The sequence below is a fragment of the Balaenoptera physalus genome, assembly GCF_965194825.1.
Source record: "Balaenoptera physalus genome assembly, chromosome: X".
Taxonomy (NCBI): domain Eukaryota; kingdom Metazoa; phylum Chordata; class Mammalia; order Artiodactyla; family Balaenopteridae; genus Balaenoptera; species Balaenoptera physalus.
The window spans coordinates 65,949,189-65,962,414 of NC_138903.1; positions in this window are offsets into that span (position 1 = coordinate 65,949,189).

Genomic DNA, 13,226 nt, shown 5'->3' on the forward strand with positions numbered 1-13,226 from the left:
AGGTGGGTAACCCACAAACAAGAGAATAATTACAATTGCAGAGGTTCTCTCCAAGGAGCAAGTGGCCCCAGCCCCACATCGGGCTCCCCAGCCTGGGGGTCCTGCACTGGGAAGATGAGTCCCCAGATGTTTTGCTTTGAAGGCCAGCAGGGCTTATTTTGGGAGAGCCAGAGGGCTGTGGGAACTAGAGATTCCACTCCTAAAGGGTGCACAGAAAATCTCACATGTTCCAGGACCCAGGGTATAAGCAGTAATTTGAAAGGAGCCTGGGTCAGACCCACCTGCTAATCTTGGAGAGCTTCCCAAAGAGGCAAGAAGAAACTGGAGCTCATGCTGAGGACATAGACACTGGAGGCAGCCATTTTGGGGAGCTCATTCCACCAAGAGGACGCTGGTACTGGCAAATGCCATTTTGGAATCCTCCCTCTAGCTTATTAGCGCTGGGACCTGGCCCCGCCCATCAGATTTTCAGCACCAGTAATGCGATGTATTAAACCAAGCAACTAGCCAGGCAGACACACAGCCCGACTCACCAGCAGGCCTGTTGCCTTAAGACCCCCTGAGCCCACAGCCCACCCTGAGACTCAGCATACACCAGAGGGCCCAGGACCCGGGACTGCACACCAGTGCACCTGCACTCGCCCGGGGAACCCCAGTTAGAACTTTTTCATGTTGTATAACTGTAAATTTATACCTATTGAACAGCTGCCCATTTCCTTCTCTTCTCATCCCCTGGAAATCACCATTCTAATCTCCACTTCTATTAGTTTGACTATTTAAAATACCTCATGTAAGTTGAATCATGCAGTATTTGTGCTTCTGTGAATGACTTATTTCACTTAGCAAAATGTTTTCCTTGTCCATCCATGTTGCAACAAATGGTAGGCTTTCCTTCTTTTTAAAGGCTGAATAATATTCCATTGTATGTATATATCACATTTTCTTTATCCATTTGTCTGTCAATGGACATTTGGGTTGTTTCCAAATCTTGGTTATTTTGAATAGTGCTGCAATAACAATGGGAGTGCAGATACCTTTTTGAGATCCTGATTTCAATTCTTTTGGATATATACCCAAGAGTGAGATTCCTGGATCCTGCAACTCAATAGCAAAACAAACAAACAAACCTGATTTAAAAATAGGCAAAGGACTTGAACAGACATTTCTCCAAAGAAATATACAAATGGCCAACAGGTATATAAAAAGGTGCTCAACATCACTAATCACCAGAGAAATGCAAACCAAAACCACAATGAGATATCACCATATACTAGTTAGGATGGCTATTATCAAAAAGACAAAAGATAGCAAATGTTGGTGAGGATGTGAAGAAATTGGAACCCTTGTGCTCTGTTGGTGGGAATGTGCATACTATTTTATACAATTGCTTATTAAGTTCATTAAGAAAAGAAAGGAGAAAATGCATTAATAATACATATTATAATTGCATAATTACCTTACTGGTGCTTTTTGTTTGTACTTGTGGATGCGAATTACCATCTGGGGATCGCTTGCTTTCAGCTATAAGAACTTCCTTTATCATTTCTTGCATGGTGTGTCTTCTAGCAATGAATTCTCTCAATTTTTCTTTTTCTGGGTAAGTCTTTATTTCCTCTTCATTTTTGAACAATAGTCTTGCTGGATATAGGATTATTGTTTAAACAGTTTTATTTCTTTGAGCACTTTGTTTTTAAAGAATCCTCTTTTGTTTATTTTAATTTTTCTTTCAGTTTTATTGAGATATAATTGACCTACAGCACTGTATAAGTTTAAGGTGTACAGCATAATGATTTGACTTACATGCTTCATGAAATTATTATCACAATAAGTTTAGTGAATATCCATCATCTCATGCAGATACAGAATAAGAAAATAGGAAAAAATTTTCCTATTATGAGAACTCTTAGGATTTACTCTTTTAATAACTTTCATATATAAAATAGAGTAGTGTTAATTATATTTATCATGTTGCACATTAAATCCCTAGTACTGGAACCTTATAACTGGAAGTTTGTACCTTTTGACCACCTTTATCCAGTTCCCCCTCCCCCCAACCCCCTCTAGTAACCACAAATATGATCACTTTTTCGATGAATTTGGTTTATTTTTGAAGTGTAATTGACCTACAACACTATGTTAGTTCCTGTTACACAACATAGTGATTTGATATCTCTATACATTTCAAACTGATCACCATGATGTCTATTATGCTATGTCACCATTACAAAGATATTACATAGTTATTGACTATATTCCCCACACTGTATGTAGCCATATATATATATATATTATATATAAAATTATTTTAAGTTGCTGATCTCTTAAGTTCAAATGCATTTTAACAACCTTGCATTTTTACTCCTCCCACTGACGATTACTGTTTTTGACATCATATTTTACATCTTTTTGTTTTGTGTATCACTTAATTACTCATTGAGGATACAGATGATTTTACTACTGTTGTCTTTTAACCTTTCTACTAGCTTTATACACTGCTGATTTACTACCTTTACTATATATTTGCCTTTACCAGTGAGATTTTTCCTTTCATCATTTTCATGTTTCTAGTTGTGGCCTTTTCTTTTTCGTTTAGAGAAGTCCTGTTGACATTTGTTGTAAAGCTGGTTTGGTGGTGCTGAACTCTTTTAGCTTTTGCTTGTCTATAAAATTTTGATCTCTCCATAAAATCTGAATGAAAGCCTTGTCAAGCAGAGTATTCTTGGTTGTAGGTTTTCCCCTTTTATCCCTTTAAATATATTGTGCCACTTCCTTCTGGCCTGTAGAATTTCTGCTGAAAAGTCCTTTCTGTTGATAGCCTTATGGGAGTTCCCTTGTATGCAACTTGTTGCTTTTTCCCTTGCTGCTTTTAATATTCTCTCTTTATCTTTAATTTGGGTCCTTTTGATTACAATGTGTCTTGGTGTATTCCTCCTTGGGTTTATCCTGCCTGGGACTCTCTGAGCTTCCTGGACTTGGGTGACTGTTTCCTTTCCCATGTTAGGGAATTTTTTTTAGCTATTATGTCTTCAAATGTGTTCTCTGCCCCTTTCTGTCTGTCTTCTCCTTCTGGGACCCTGTAATGTGAATGTTAGTATGCTTTGTTGTGCCAGAGGTATCTTAAACTGTCCTCATTCCTTTTTTTATTATTTTCTCTTTTTTCTGTTCAACTTCAGTGATTTCAACTACTCTGTCTTCCAGCTTTCTGATCCCTTCCTCTGTATCACTGACTCTATTGTTGATTCTTTCTAGTATATTTCTCATTTCATTTATTGTATTCTTCATCTGTTTAGTTCTTCTTTATATTTTCTAACTCTTTTTAAAAAAACTTCTAACCTCTCACTCTGTTCATCCAATCTTCTCCTGTGTTCTTTGAACAACTTTATGATCATTACCTTGAACTCTATTGAGAAGGTTGCCTATCTCCACTTCACTTAGTTCTTTTGAGGTTTTATTTTGTTCCTTCATTTTGAACATATTCCTCTGTTGCCTCATTTTGCCTAATTTGCTGTTTTTATTTCTATGTATCTGGTAGGTTGGTTATGTTTCCCAGTCTTGGAGAACTGGCCTTTTGTAGGAGACATCCTATGTGTCCCAGTAGTGCACTCCCTTCTGGTTACCAGAGCTACATGTTCTAGGGGTGCCCCTTATTTGGGCTGCATGAGTCCTTGTGTTGTAGTGGGCTGACTACTGTGGGTGGTCTGGTAGGTGTGGCTGGCAACCACTCAGGTTTGTTGCCAGACCCTGCCTTGTGTGGAGGTTGCTGGCCCTGGTAGATGGGGCCAGGTCATAAGGGTGCTTGTGGTGGGGCCCTGGGGGGTCCTAAGGCAAGTGCTGGCCCACTGGTGGGCAAACTGGGTTCCTAGGTCGCTGGTTGCAGGGCCCTGGGGGTTCTGGAGCTGTTGTTGTCCCTCTGGTGGGCAGGGCCATTTCTTGACACATATGGCTGTGGGGTCCAGGGTGCCCTGAAAATGGTGTCGAACAGCTGGTGGGTGGGGCCAGACTCAAGGTTGGCTGGCTGAGGGGCCTAAGGTGTCTCAGAGCTGGTGCCAGCCTGCTGGTGGGTATGCTGGGTCCTGGGGATCGTAGGGCTGATGCCCACCCCTTGGTGTGTGAGGCCAGATCCTGGGGCTAGTGTTGGACCATTAATGGGCTGAGCCAGGTTCTGGGGTCTCTTGCTGTAGGGCCCGAGGTTCTTGGAGCTGGTGTTGGCACACTGGTGGGTGGGGCCAAGGCCCAGGGGTGTCCCAGGGCTAATGCCAGCTCACTGGTGGGTAGAGCTGGCTCCCCAGGGTCTCTGTCTTCAGGGTCCTGTGGGTCCTGGAGTTGGTGTTTCAGCCTGCTGGTGGGCAGGGTCAGAGGTCAGGTGGTCCTAGGGCTGGTGCCTACCCATTGGTGGATGGAGCCAGGTCCCAGGGTCCCTGGATGCAGGTCCCTAGTAGTCCTGGGGCTAGTGCTGGCACACTGGTGTGTGGCACCAGGTTCCAGATCAACTATGCGTTCAGGGGTTCTTAAGGCAGCAGGCCTTTAGTTGCTTGGTCTGAGGCATCCTAGTACTGGTGATAACAGGCTGGTAGGCAGGGCTGGGTCTTGGTGCTAATAAGCTAGGGAGAGTATTCCAAAATGGCACTTGCCAGCACCAGTGTCCATGTAGCAGAATGAGCTCCCCAAAATGGCTGCCACTGGTGTCTATGTCCCCAGGGTGAGCTACAGTTGCTTCCTGCTTCTCCAGGAGGCTTTCCAAGATCAGCAGGTGTTCTGACCCAGGACCCTTTCAAATTACTGCTTCTGCCCTGGGCCCCAGAGTGGGTGAAATTTTGTGTGCCCCCTTTAAGAATAGCCCACAGCCATCTGGCTCTCCTGAAAGTAAGCCCCACTCACCTTCAAAGCCAAACATTCTGGGGGCTCATCTTCCTGTTGCAGGATCCCCAGGCTGGGGAGCCTGCTTTGGGGCCCAGACCACTTGCTTCTTAGGGAGAACCTCTGCAGTTGTAATTATCCTCCTGTTTATGGGTCACCCACATGGGGGTATGGGTCCTGATTATACCACGTCTCCACCCCTCCTACCTCTCTAGTTGTAGTTTCTTCTTTATATCTTGTAGAAGATATTTTCTGCTAGCCTTCCAGTTTTTCTCATCAATAGTTGTTCTGTAAGTAGTTATAATTTTGCTGTGCCCACGGGAGGAGGTGAGCTAAGGGTCTTCCTACTCTGCCATCTTGGACACTCCCCCCTCTTGGGGAGCACTTTGAATATGTTATCCCACTGCCTTCTGGCCTTCATTGCTTCTACTGAGAAGTCTGCTGTTAATATTACTGGGGTACCCTTCTACGTGACATGTGGTTTTTCTCTTCCTGATTTCAAGATTGTCTCCTTGTCATTGATGTTCAGTATATTTACTATGATGTGTCTGTTTGTGGGTCTCTTTGCATTTAACCTTCTTAGAGGTTGTTGAGTTTTCAGGATGTGTAAACAATTGTGGGGCTTTTTTCAGTAAATGTGAATTTCAGTCATTCTTTCTTCAATTTTTTCTTCTCCTTTCTCTTTCTCTCCTCTCTTTCTTGCATTTCAGTTATGAGTATGTTGGTGTACTTAATGGTACCCCACACTTCTCTGAGGCTCTGTTCATTTTTCTTCAAGTTTTTCCCCCTCTGTTGTTCAGCATGCACAATCTCTATCAATATCTCTTCAAGTTTATCGGTTATTTTTTAGGCCAGTTTGAGTGTACTGTTGAGCCTCCATAAAGATTTTTTAAAATTTTACTTATTGTACTTTCGACTTCAATATTAATCTGGTAACTCTCACAGGTAGTTTTTTTGCCTGTTTTTTCCCAAGTGTATAGGCCATATTTTCTTGTTTCTTTGCATGCATTGTAATTTATTGTTGAAAACTGAACATTTTGGATAATATATTATAGCAACTCTAGGTACTGCTCCCCCTCCCCAACTTGTTATTTGCTTCTTTATTTGTTTAGAGACTGGTTGAATTTTTTTAGTGAAATCTGTTTCTTCCTCCATCTTCAACACTGTTAAGTTTCTGGTTTTGCTTCTCAGGGGAGCACAGCTTTGTGTATGCCACAGTCACCTTGGAATAACAGTAGTAAAGACAGTCCCCGAATTATGATTTTTCCACTTTACAATAGTGTGAAAGTGATACACATTCAATAGGAACTGTACTTCAAATTTTGAATTTTGATCTTTTCCTGGGCTTGTGATATTCAGTACAATACTTTCTCATGATGCTGGGAAGCCGCAGCTTGTTGCGGCTCCCAGTCAGCCACATCACATGAGGGTAAACAACCAATGCACTTACAACCATTCTGTACCCACACAACCATTCTGTTTTTCACTTTTATTACAGTATTCAATCAATTACATGAAATATTCAACACTTTATTATAAAATAGGCTTTGTGTTACATGATTTTGCCCAACTGTAGGTTAATGTAAGTGTTCTGAGCACATCTAAGATAGGCTAGGCTCATGCTCTTTCAAGCAGTAGACATTGAATTCTTTCTTGTGGGGTGCTCTAATTTCAGAGAACCTCTAAAGTCAACAGAAATATTGTAACAGAAGCCAAATGCAATATGAAACAGGGTGCCAGAGTATTTCATCTCAGCAATAACAGGATTGTGTCAAGACTTTTGCAAGCAGGTACGTATGAGATCATAGTCTTCTAACCTCCTTTTAACAAATCAAAGCAGAACACATTTAATTAATCTTGTCATTCCAACTCACTGATAACTAGGTCTGATACTGCAATTTGCAAAGTAGGAGTCTAAACAGCTACAGCATTGCTTCTTTCCTGTTGATATTTTTGACAGTTTGAAGCATCAGGTTTACACAGGCACTTTGATAGTGGGATTGTTTGGAATTATATTTCTTTCCATCATAGGTTGTGTGCCTTTGGAAACAGACTATGAAGTAGAGATCTGTGTGCAAGAAGTTTAATATGGAGTGATTTTGGGAACCACACTTGGGAATAAAGGAAGCAGACTGTAGAGAACAAAGTTGCAACAGAGGACTCAGACAACTTCATGAGAAGCTCTGAGGTTGGGATGGCCTTTCAGAGATGTTTCAAATTGAAGCAAGGGGTCTGAGTCTTTGTATCCTCACATGGAGCTGTCAGTGGATGCAGGCTTCCCCTGGAGAGGAGAAAGGGGTGTAGCACTGTGTGGAGGCAAATTCCTCAGCATAGGACAGTTCCTGTAGAGGGAATAAGTTGTGAGCTTGGCAGGTAGCTGCAGGGATGAGTGCCTAAGTCCTTCACAAGGGGGTGAGGGTGACACACTACAGTATTCACACTTTCCTTCCTTTATATTGGTCTTCTCCCACTTCCCCACACTGCCACCTCCAACTGGTTTCTTTAACTCATTCCTTGTCTTACTCTTTGCACTATTAAGCCTGTAGCAGGGTTCAGCAGAATTGCACTCTCTTTCTTTTTGGTTTTGAAATATGGCTTTTGTTAATTACTTAAAATCTTCAGGCAGGAAGAAGTGAGGGAGACTGACCAGCAGCCAAAAGCCAGGAACCATAACAACTCAGTTCTTTATAAAAACTTTTATTGTGGTAAGAACACTTAACATGAAATCTATTGTCTAAACAAATTTTAAGTGTACAATACATTATTGTTGACTATAGGTACAATGTTGTACAGCAGATCACTAATGCATATTCATCTTACTTAAATGAAATTTTATCCCTATTGATTAATATCTTTCCATTTCCCCTCCCCCCAGCCCAAAGTAACCAGCCTTTGATTTTATGAATTTGACTATCTAAGATACTTCATACAAGTGGAATCATGTAGTAGTTGTCTTTCTATGTCTGGCTTATTTCACTTAGCATAATATCCTCAAATTGCATCCATATTGTCACATATTGCAGATTTTTCTTCTTTTCTAAGGCTAAATAGCATTCCAATGTATGTATATGCCACATTTTCTTTATCCATTCATCCATTGACAGACACTTAGGTTGTTTCCATATCTTGGCTATTGTGAATTATGCTGCAATGAACATAGGAGTGCTAATATCTTTCTGAGATACTGATCTCAATTCTTTTGGATATATACCCAGGAGTGGGATAGCTGGATCATACAGTTCTATTTTGAATTTTTTTGAGGAACATCCATATTGTTTTCCATAGAAGCTACACAATTATTCATTTCTACCAACAGTGTGCAAGGGTTCCAATTTCTCCACATCCTCACCAACATTCGTTGTCTTTTTTTTAATAGCCATTCTGACAGGTGTGAGGTGGTATCTCATTTTGGTTTTGATTTGCATTTTCTGATGATTAGTGCCGATGAACATTTTTTTCATATACCTGTTGGTCAGTCATAGTCTTTTTTTGAAGAAATGTATACTCAATTTCTTAGCCCATTTTTAAATGGGGTTATTAGCTTATTCAGTTGTATGAATTCCTTATATTTTGGAGATTAACCCTTTATCAGATATATGCTTTACAAATGTTTTCTCCCATTCCACAGATTGCCTTTATTCTGTTGATTGTTTCCTTGGTTGTACAGGAGCTTTTTAATTCAATGTAGTATGACTTGTTTACTTTTGCTTTTCTTGACTGTGCTTTTCATGTCATATCCATGAAATCATTGCCAAAACCAATGTCATGAAGCTTTTCTCCTATATTTTCTTCCAGGAGTTTTACATTTTCAGGTCTTATATTTAAGGTTTTTTAAATTTTATTTTTTTATTGAAGCATATAGTTGTACAATATTATATGTTACAGGTGTGCAATATAGTGATTCACAATTTTTAAATGTTATACTCCATTTATAGTTATTATAAATATTGGCTATATTCCCCATGTTGTACAATATATCCTTGTAGCTTATTTTATTAAAAATATCTAAGTTTTTAATCCATTTTGAGTTGGCTTTGTGTATGGTGTAAGATAAGGATCCAATTTCATTCTGTTACATGTGAATATCTAGTCTTCCCAACACCATTTGTTGAAAAGACAATCCTTTCTCCATTGTGTATTCTTGGCACCTTTCTCAAAGATTTGTTGACCATATAAGCGTGGGTTTATTTCTGCACTCTCTATTCTGTTCCATTGGTCTATATGTCTGTCTTTATGACAGTACCATACTGTTTTTATTACTGTAGCTTCATACTACATTTTGAAATCAGGAAGTGTGATGCCTCTAGCTTTCTTCTTCTTTCTAGGATAGGCTTGGCTATTCACGGTCTTTTGTGGTTCTATATGAATTATAAAATTGTTTTTTCTATTTCTCTAAAAAATGCCTTTGGAATTTTGATAGGGGTTGCATTGAATTCATAGGTTTCTTTGGGAAGTATGGACATTTTAACAATATTAAGTCTTGCAATCCATGAACACAAGTTGTCTTTTCATTTTTTGGGGTCTTGTTTAATTTCTTTCATCAATATTTTGTTGTTCTCAGTATATGAATCTTTCACCTCCTTGGTTAAGTTTATTCCTAAGTAGTTTATTCTTTTTGGTACTATTATAAAAAATGATTATTTTCCTAATTTCCTTTTCAGATAGTTTGTTGCTAATGTATAGAAATGCAAATGATTTTTGTATGTTGATTTTGTATCCTGTAACTTTATTTAATTCATTTGTTACTTTTTTTTTTAAAGGAACCCATGGTCATTTTTTTTAAAAAATTTATTTATTTTCTTTACTTTTTTGGCTGTGTCGGGTCTTAGTTGTGGCACGTGGGATCTTTCGTTGCAGTGCGCAGGCTTCTCTCTAGTTGTGGCATGCAGGTTCTCTCTCTAGTTGTTGTGCACGGTCTCCAGGGCACATGGGCTCTGTAGTTGTGGCACGTGGGCTCCAGAGTGTGTGGGCTCTGTAGTTTGCAGCACACGGGCTCTCCTGTCGAGGCACGCAAGCTCAGTAGTTGTGGCGCACGGGCTTAGTTGTTCCATGGCATGTGGGATCCTAGTTCCCCAACCAGGGATCGAACCCATGTCCCCTGCATTGGAAGGTGGGTTCTTTACCACTGAACCACGGGGGAAGTCCCCATTTGTTAGTTCTAATAATTTTTTAAAAATGGTGTCTTTGGGGTTTTCTATATATAAGATCATACCATCTTGCAAACAGGGATGATTTTACTTCTTCCTTTCCAATTTGGATAGCTCTGATTTCTTTTTTTGCCTAAATGCTCTGGCTAGGACTTCCAATACTATGTTAAATAGAAGTGGTGAGAGGTGGGCAACCTTGTCTTGTTCCTGATTTTAGGGGAAAAGCTTTCAGTTTTTTACCATTGAGCATGATGTTATCTGTAGGTTTTTCATATATGATCTTTATTATGTTGAGGTATTTTCCATCTACTCCTAGTTTGCTGAAAGTTTTTAACATGAAACTGTTGAATTTTGACAAATACTTTTCCTGCATCTATTGATATGGTCATGTGATTTTATCCCCTATTCTCTAGATGTGATGTATTATTTGATTTTAGTATATTGAACCACCCTCACATTCCAGAGATAAATCCCACTTAGTCATGGTATATGATCCTTGTAGCTTGCAGACACCATAGCTCCCACTCCTGCCCAGTACAGAGCATGTGGACAAAAGGGTTGAGCTCTCTGCTTCCCCCTGGGGAGAGAAAGAGTCAAGCTCTGTGTACAATGCCCCAACTTCTCCAAGACCTCACTGCCAGAGTACTGACCTCTGTCCTGCCAGTCTCAGCCAGGTCCACCATAGTCAAGCAGCCTGGGGGGGAGAATGGAAATGGCAGCTTGGGCTGGAAGACACCATAGGTCACCCTGCTGGCTCACTACAAAGTGACCTGACAAAAACCACAGCTGCCTCCTTCTCCCTTGGGAGGGAAATGGTTGATAGAGGACCCCAGAATCTCGGGCTGGGCTGATTGGTAGGAGTTGTCTCCTGTACAAGTCAGTGTGAAGACCAGGAGAGGTGCTTACTTTGTCTAACGCAAAGATATCAACATAGAGAATCAATAAAAATGAAAAATCAATCAAAGCTGTTCCAAGCAAAGGAACAAGATCAGTTTCCAGAAATCAACCCTAATAAAAGGAAGTTATATGATTTACCCGACAGAGAATTCAAAATAGGTGTCACAAAAATGCTCACTGAGGTCAAGAGAATTGTAAGTGAGAATTGCAACAAAGAGATAGAAAATATTTTTTTAAAGCCAAATATAAATTAGGGAGCTAAGGAATGCAATAATTAAGTGAAAAAAATCACTATAGGGATTCAACAGCAAACTAGTGCAAACAAAGAAAGGATCAGTAAACTTGAAGACAAGTCGTTGGAAATAATCCAGTCAGAGTAACGAGAAGAAAAAAGAATGAAAAGAAGTGAAGAAATGTTAAGGGACTTACGGGAGACCATCATGACATACAATATACACATTATGGGAGTCCCAAAAGGAGAAGAGAGAGAGAAAGGACCAGAAAGGTTATTCAAAGAAATAATGACTGAAAACTCCCCATATCTGGAGAAGGAAACAGATATCCAGATGCAAAAGTCCCAAAATCATCAAATAAGATGAATCCCCACAAATCCACAATAAGACACTTTATAATCAAATTGTCAAAAGTCAAAACAAAGAGAGAAATTCAAAAGCATCAAGAGCAAAGTAACTGGCCACATACAAGGGAATCTCCATAAGACTATCAGTGGATTTTTCAGCAGAAACCGTGCAGACCAGAAGCGAGTAGGATGACCTATTCAAAGTTCTGAAAGACGAAAACTGCCAAGAATACTATATGTAGTAAAACTGTCCTTCAAAAATAAAGGAGAGATAAAGACTTTCCCAAACAAAAGCTGAGTAAGTTCATCCCCACTACACCTGCCTTTTAAGAAATGCTATAGCCAAGATATAAAAGCAACCTAAGTGTCCATTAACAGATGAATGTATCAATATAAAGATGTGGGGTATATATACACACACACACGCACGCACACACACACACACACACACACACACACACACACACACACACACGCACGCACAATGGAATATTACTCAGCCATAAAAAAGAATGAAATTTTGCCATTTGCAACAACATGGATGGACCTGGAGGCTATTATGCTTAGTGAAAAAAGTCAGATAGAGAAAAACAAATACTGTATGTTTTCAATTATATGTGGAATATAAAAAATAAAACAAATGAATGAATATAACAAAACAAACTCACAGATACAGAGAACAAACTAGTGCTTACCTGTGGGGACAGTAGTGGGGGTGGGGTAAGATAGGCGAAGGGGATTAAGAGGTACAGACTACTAATTATGAAATAAATAAGACACAAGGATGTAACATACAGCACAAGGAAAACAGCCAATATTTTATAGTAACATTATATGGAGTATAACCTATAAAAATATCAAATCACTTTACTGTACACCTGAAACTAATATAATATTATAAGTCAACTATACTTCAGGAAAAAAAGTGCTAAAGGATATCCTTCAAGTTGAAACGAAAGGGTGCTAGATAGCAACATTATAGGATAAGAAAATATTAAACTCATTGGTAAAGGTAAATATTCAGGCAAATAAAGAACACTATTACTGTAATGGTGTAGGTAAATCTATTTTCATTCAAATATAAAAGTTAAAAGAGAAAATTATTTAAAATAGCTATAACTAAAATATGTTTAAAGATACATATTAGGAACGAATGTAAATTGTGACAACAATAACTTAAAGTGGGAGAGAAGTTAAAATGTAGAGTTTTTGTATGTGATTGAACTTAAGTTGTTAACAACTTAAGTTAGACTGTTATAAGATATCTTATGTAAGTCCCAAGGTAACCACAAAATAAAAATACCTCTAGAATTTACACAAAAGAAAAATAGAAAGGAATCAAAGCATGTCAATACAAAAAATCAACAAAACACAAAGGGAGACACCTCAGTTCTTAATATATCATTTTTAAAGGTGCTCTTTTATACTTTTTATACAAGGTATACTCTTTTATAGAAGATGGTATAATCTTTTATACAAAATCTGCCTGTCCTGCCCCACACATCTGCCAGGAATTGTTTAAGATCTACAGGGGAGGTTCTGTATTCACAAGTAAACTAACTTCATAAGGCTGTAAAAATGTATTTGAAAAGTGATTCAAAAAATTTTGAAACTATGGGGAGTAAATGGTAAAGAAGAAAAGATATATATATCTGAAAAGATATCCAAATAGACATTTTGAGGTCATTGGGAACCACAGAACAAAGGTAAGGTATACATCTGAAAGGTGATACAGCTATTCATTT